The following is a 7,486-nucleotide window of genomic DNA, read 5'->3' on the forward strand; positions in this document are numbered from 1 at the left end:
ATAGTGTTGTATTTGGATTCCATTCTCTTTATTTCTTGTATATCTCTTGTAGATTTTTGGTTTGTGTTTACCATGTGTTTCATCTATACCAAGCTATGTTTATAGCAGACTATTTTAAATTGATGGTCGCTTAAGTTCAAACACATTCTAAAATCACTAAAATTTTTACTCATCCTCTTATGTTTATGTTTTTGTCATTTTTTACTTTTGTGTCTGCTTCTTTATTCTTTATTGTGTAATTACACATGGTCTTCATACTTTTGTCTTTTAACCCTTGTATTAGCTTTAGAGTTGGCCAATCTGCTGCTTTTATTAAGTGTTTGCCTTTGTCAGTGAGAATTTTTTTCTGATATTTTCTTATTCAAATTTTTGATCATTTCAACTTAAAAAAGTCCCTTAACATTTCTTGTAATACTGGTTTAGTGTCGATGAATTCATTTAGCTTTTTCTTGTTTGAGAAACTTTCTCCTTTGATTCTAAATGGTAGCCTTGCTGGGTAGAGTAACTTGGTTGTAGGTCTTTGCCTTTCATCAGTACTAACTGCTTTTCTCTTGCTACTTTTAAGATTCCTGTCCCACTCAACCTTTGGTCACACAGTGCCCTGGCAGAGGATGCCATGCACTTGTACTATGTGTGCACAGCACCACACTGTGGCCACCGTTGGACCGAGTGAACCATCCTCCCCCACATGTAATAAATGTTCAGTGCGTGAAAAAAATATATAAATAAAAAAACCTTTGGTTGACTGCAGCCTTAAATAACATCTTGAATAAAACCTCATGAGAAATCATTAGCTAGAATCACCTAGTTAAGCTGCTCCTGAGTTTCTGACCCATTTTTTTCAGACACTAAGTTTTTTTGTGGTAATCTGTCACACAGCATAGAGACCTAATACATCCTTCATGGAGCTTCCAGAGTAATCTCTTTAAAGTAAAGTTGTGCTCAGACCTTAGTCTCTAATATTAATCATTCCTCCTACAGGGAACTGGGGCTCCCCAACAAAATGTCTGACTCCGGAGCTAGGGCAGAGTAGGTACAAGATAAACTCTATCATGCCAAAAAGTTAGGAAGTGATTGAGAAAATGATGGGGGAATGTCACAAGGAACCATCTTAAAGAGGTTCCCATAGGCCAAATCTGGAACAACTTGAACACCAAGATAATTAAATATAGTCATGTATTACAGCCTTTGGAAAAAAAGAGGAAAAAAGAGTCCATACTAATAAAGAAACCAATTACAAAGTGGGTAAAAGATACGAAGAGATGTTTTAACAAAGAAATATAAATGGCTAATACATTAAAATACTCAAACACTACTAATTAGCAAAATACAAATTAATATCATTTCATAGAAAAGTGACTATAATAAGCCAGAAAATAACATGTGTTAGTGAAGACATGCAAAAATGGGAACACTTATATATCGCTGGTGGCTATATAAAATGGTATAGTCACTTTGGAAACAGTTTGTTATAGTGTCTCAGAAAGCTAAACATAAGACTACCATATCTGCCAGCAATTCCACTCCTAGGTATCTACCCAAAAGATATGAAAACATGTTCACACAGACTTACATGTAATTGTTCAGAGGCATTATTTATAATAGTCCCAAACTGGAAACAATCAGATGTCTACCAACTACTGGTTAATGAACAGACAAATGTGGTAGAGCCATACAATGGAAAACTATTCAGTAAAGTAAAGGAACAAACTACTGACGCGTGGTAGGTGTACCACAGATAAACCTTAAAAACATAATGCTGAGAGGGACTACATATTAGATGATTCCATTTATATGAAGTTTTTATAAAAAGTAACTATAGGAGACAGAAGGTAGATCAGTGATTGCTTGCTACTGGGAGCAGGAATTGGTAATAACTCTAAATGGGCATGAGGGATCTAATGAGGAGGTAAAAATATTTAAAAATCAATTTATAATGATGCTTGTACCATTCATAAAAATCAATTGAATTGCACACTTAAAATGAGCAAATTATGATATATAAAATGAATCTCATTCCCAAAACTAGCATGATAACGTGGAACATAGTAGGTTATCATGCTATCACTCTCTATTTCATTCAAAAACAAAATTTCCACAAGGGTATACCAATTTGGCAATTCTAATCTTAAAAGATGACACTAAACAAATTCTACCAGTGAAAAGTTTGTTATTCTTCCATTGTATTCTGTTTGGCAGCATTTGTCCTCATTGTATTTTTTATCTGAGTTTGTCTAACAACCCTGATAAGCAAAGGCTTGTGGCGAGCTGTCAATTTTTATAGTTTTTGAAAGATCTCTTACAAGGATATTGAAGTCCTTTATATAGTTCCCTTGCATACAAAAATAATGTTCACAGAAAAGCCGGTGCCTAAACATAAAGATAAAAACAAATTAATTAAAACTTTAACAAGCCGTTATTTTAAAAAAGAGACATGGCAACTAAATGCCATACCTGACCTTAGCTTGGTACTAGAGGGTAAAAAAAAAGTCTATAAAGGACATTATTGCGTCAATTAACTAAACTGGAATATAGGTGATCAATTGTTACAACAGAAATGTTGTAACAATATTAAATTTATTAGAGTTGATAACTATACTTTGATTACATAAGAGAATCACCCAATTGTTAGGAAATCTGCACTGAAATATTATAGATGAATGACCATGATGTAATGTAACTTACCTTCAAATAGTTCAGAAATTATATCTCTCTATATATTATGTATAATATAGATATAGAGATATAAATAAAACAATGTTAACAATAGGAAAATATGGATAAAGAGTATATGGTTTCTTTGCACTATTCTTATTCCCGCAATTTTTCTATAAGTTTGCAATTATTTCTAAATTAAAAATTTAAAAAAAAAACAAACAAAAATCCTTAACTATAATTGTAATCCTGACTCATAAAAAGGTCCCCCCTGGTCTGGCCCCTGCCTGCCTTTCCAGCCTCATCTTCATTCACCTCAAAGAACCCAGTGCTTTGGTTATTCTACATTAATTGTATTTCCAGACCACTCTCTATTCTCAGTTCCTTTACAGTCTACATATATAGTTTTCTCTGTCTGGAATGCCTTTATAACTCATTCTCTGCTTGAAAACCTTCTAATCATCCTCACGACTCTGCTGTACTGTCTCCATCATGATGAAGTAGTTTAGCACACTGGATTCAGAATAGCAACTTTGCACTCAGGTCGATTGGGGCTCAAGACCTGCCTAGCTCTATACTTCCCACCTATCACCTTCAGGCAAGTTATTTTCCTCTCTAAGTTGTCCCATATGCAAAAAAAGGATAAAAATAGTGAGATACCTCATAGGATTGATGGGAGTGGATGAGAAAATACACGTGAAATGCTTAGCACAAACTCTGGCGAATTAAGTATTATGCATTAAATGTTAGCTTTATCCTTGTATTCTGTGAATGAAGTTTTTAAAAGCAGGGGAGTGCGGTGATCCAATCTGTGACTTGAGAAATCAGTTTGATGAAATATGTGAAGTATGAACTAAAATGAAGTGACACTAGTCACACCAAGGCACAATAGCAATGGGCAGGGTCTCTATACAGGACATAGGGCTTGAATAAAATGCCAATCATTGGGGATAAGGGAAATGATGAGAGAAGTCATTTCTAAGGTGGAATCAATGGCATTTGACAACTGGATGGGATGTGGTGGTGAAGGGGAAGGAGAACAGTCTTGGTTGGGGGTCATTATGAACTGAGACAGTGAATGACAATGAGGTGGCAGGCATTTGGGGAAGTGGGAAATAGTAGGTTCAAATTTCGATAAGTAATATTTGAAATCGCTGAGGGTGCCCAGTAGAAGTGACCGGCAGATAATTATAAATGGATGTCTGTGTTTGAGAAACAGGAACCTACCTACAGGCTAGAAATCAAAATGGTATAAAACACACAGCTCTTGTAGTCTTCAAGTGTAAACATTAGAAATCACTGTGTGAAATTTGCAGTTCTGGGGTTTATTAGTAAGCAGATCTCTCACTTAACCTCTATAATATTAGTATATTAGTATACCCATTAAAGCTCCAAATCTAGACATAAGGTTTACTGGAAACCATCCCCCATTTTTTTTTTTTCTTCTAGTAGTAGGGGCACTTTCTAAGGAATATGGAATTATGAAGAATGGGAGCCTTGAAGTAAGAGTGGGTTCAAATCTGAGCCTGGCCAGCTGTTAGATGGGTTGAACTTAATAAATGATTTAACGGTTCGGAACTTCAGTTTCTTTACCTTCAGAGGATGGCAGTGGAAGCCTTAGGGTTGTTATGAAGATAGGCAAGATAGCATAGCAGTCAGTACCATGAACCCTGAAAAAAGACTGACCTGGGTTTGAATTCTACTTGTGCCATTCATTAGCTGTGTGACCCTAACCGAGTTTCTGAACCTCTCTGGGCCTCAGTTTCCTTACATTTAAAAGAAGGGGTCATTCAGTAGCTATCAAATATGGTAATTGTGAAGACTTAATGAATTTTCCAAGCAGAGGATAAAATGAAGGTAGAGAACAGCTGGTATTGGGTCAACTACTAACATGATGAAAACTAAAACACATATTTAAAGTTTGCCATGATAAATTTTTCCTAAAAGTTCCAGAGGATAAAATTATTTATAAAATTGTTTAATGTTATTAGAGATTTTGCCTTATTTATTTAAGTCATTTCTGAGGATATCTTTCAGTGGAATATATCAACACATGACTGTGCCCTTCTCAAACTAACTATATATTTTGTTTATGCAAATCATATGACTATTTCCTTAAAAACACTGCCGACAAGTGTGGCAATGTCGACCCTCATTAATTTTGCAGTAGGTAAGGTTTTGGTTGAACTTTCTGGGCTTTCCTCTTGGGCCAACTTGAGCAGTCATAGCTTCCAGTTTTTTGCCACATAAAGTAAAAAAACTGCTTTAACAGAAGAGGAGAGATAGCATTAATTTTTCACTTTTCCCAGTAAGCCAGAAATCATTAATTTTCCACGAGTAGAAGGAAAATTCCAACTTACTCAGTGAATCCTCCCCCATTTATGCTCCTGTTAACATACTCTGTCCTTGGATCAATGTGTCTATTACATGACAGTGTGAAGACTCAGTGTCACCACTCTCTCTGCATGCCTGCCTACCTCATAAAGCAGGATGACTGGAAGACTTTGATATTGTTTGTAGACTGCTACTTTGTTGGATGCAAAGGGCCAACTGCACTCCCTGCTTCTGCCACTCTCAAAGCCCACCGCCATGTATATTTTCAAGTAACCTTTCTCTGATATCTATTTTTAAAGTATTACAATTATCCACTTATGGAACAAAAACTAAGCAGTCATTATTTACTCTGTTCTCTGTGTCAGCTGTTTCCTTTGCTGTCTCTGAGCTGGTTCAGCAACCAGGGTCATGCTTACCAGAATTCCACTCTTTCTGCAGAGAGCAAGGAATCAATACCCCAAGAACAGGGTGAAGGTGCAAGGCAGAGACCACATAAATCGTTACTGGGCACCCAGAACACCAAGGCCACACTTGGGGAAAGACTTGCAGTCCTGGCAAAAGAAGAACGATTCTGTTATAACTGTCATCTGACCAGGACTGAGTTTTTCAGGGCGAAGTGGCCCTTCTGTTTCAGAAGACTGTAAATGAAGGTTAGACTCTCAGTATGACACAACTGCAAAGTTATCTGCTCAAATGTTTCTGTTCATAGACAAGGACACTGGTTCCCAGAAGTGTCTGCAGATGTTCATAGTGCCCACCAGGAATTGAGCTAGGACTCCTAACTCGCGCTCAGTGCTCCTTTCTTTTTATTTTTCAATTAGAGTTAACATTTGATATTATATTAGTTTTAGGTGTACAGCATAGAGGTTAGACATTTATATCTTTTATGAAGTGATCCTCCAATTAGTCTAGTACCTACTTGGCACTATACATAGTTTTACAATATGGTTGACTATTTTCCCTGTGCTCTACTTCATATCCCCATAAGTATTTGTAACTGCCACTGTGTGCTTCTTAACTCCTCACCTTTTTCACTCAGCCTTCACAACCCTCTCCAATCTGGCAATCATCAGTTTGTTCTCTGTATCTACGAGTCTGTTTCTGGTTTGTTTGTTCATTTGTTTTGTTCTTTAGATCCCACATATAAATGAGATCGTATGGTAGTTGTTTTTCTCTGACTTAATTCACTTAGCATAATAGCCTCTAGGTCCAATGATGTTGTCATACTCGGTGTTCCTTTCTTGATATCACAACTTTGCATAATACAGATGGCCTCGGATTTGAGGATCACTAAACAATACAACAGTGATTAATCTTTCTTTTCTGAGGAAAACTCATCGCAGATCTGAAAATGTACCATTCTCAGGCATTATGGTTGACATTATACATTAAAAATATATATATTGTGAAATGGGTAACTAAAAGGCCAACACTGTCGTTAGAATGTGTTTGGCCTGGCATTAGGCACATGTAATTGAGAATCAAAAATTAAAATGCAACTAAAGAATCATCCATGCATCTTTCTAATTTTCCATCCTAGCTTTACCTCTCATCACACCCAATTCCTCTTCCTTTTCCTGTGAGAATATTTTGTTTCTACCTTTGCATGTGGTGTCTCCAGTGCCTATTCTTTTTTCTCATATATTTACTTCCTCAAATTACTAGATTTTTCAGTGTAATCTTTCTTTTCCATTTCTAGTCCCATAGGTTTTTGCATCTGCTATATTCTAGCACTTAATGGACTTTATTTAGATGTGACTGTCTTAGTATTGTCCCAAGCCTAATAGTGCTCAGCAACACTGCTTCTCCTATATTCTTACAGAATTAGATGTAAAACTTAGATCAAAGCAAAGGAATGGTGAACACAGGATTCATGATGATAGTTACTTCTCATAGAAGGCAACTTATTTTTATGGTGAGTTTGTAGGTCCTTATTACATATTTAAAATAAATTAATAAAAATTCCATATTAGGTACAGTAACTAGAAATTACTCATACGAGAGAGATTGGCCTAGTTGGTATCAATTACTCCACAAAGATTTCTCTGACTTTAAAGCATCTAATGTCTAAAGCTCAAATGGGTAACTAAAAGGTCAACTCTCCCTTTCACTTCTTGGGCTTGATTTTTTATTGGAACTCACTGGTCACTAGACATTTGTTTTGGATGTGAGCGGTTAAAGTTTTAGCAGAAACAATCGTTATCCACAGGAGTAAAGTAATCCCTAGAGTTGGTTATTCAGTGACATGAATCAATGGTGCTAATTTTGAATCCCTTTATTACCACAACCAAAGAACATGTATTTATTCTGCGCTGAGGTATGCACAAGCATCTAAGGCGACGATTTAATAAGTCAACGCCACGAGTTCATCTTCCGAGGAGCCCGTGGCTTTTCCAAAGAAGGGCCCGCACTCGGCCAGACACCGGAGCGCGAACCGTCCCGGCTCGCTGCGGCCGGGTGACCTTGCCCGACACTCCCCTGCCGCGAGGCCGCACCT

This window comes from Pteropus alecto, unplaced genomic scaffold (assembly GCF_000325575.1).
Source record: "Pteropus alecto unplaced genomic scaffold, ASM32557v1 scaffold5, whole genome shotgun sequence".
NCBI classification, from domain to species: domain Eukaryota; kingdom Metazoa; phylum Chordata; class Mammalia; order Chiroptera; family Pteropodidae; genus Pteropus; species Pteropus alecto.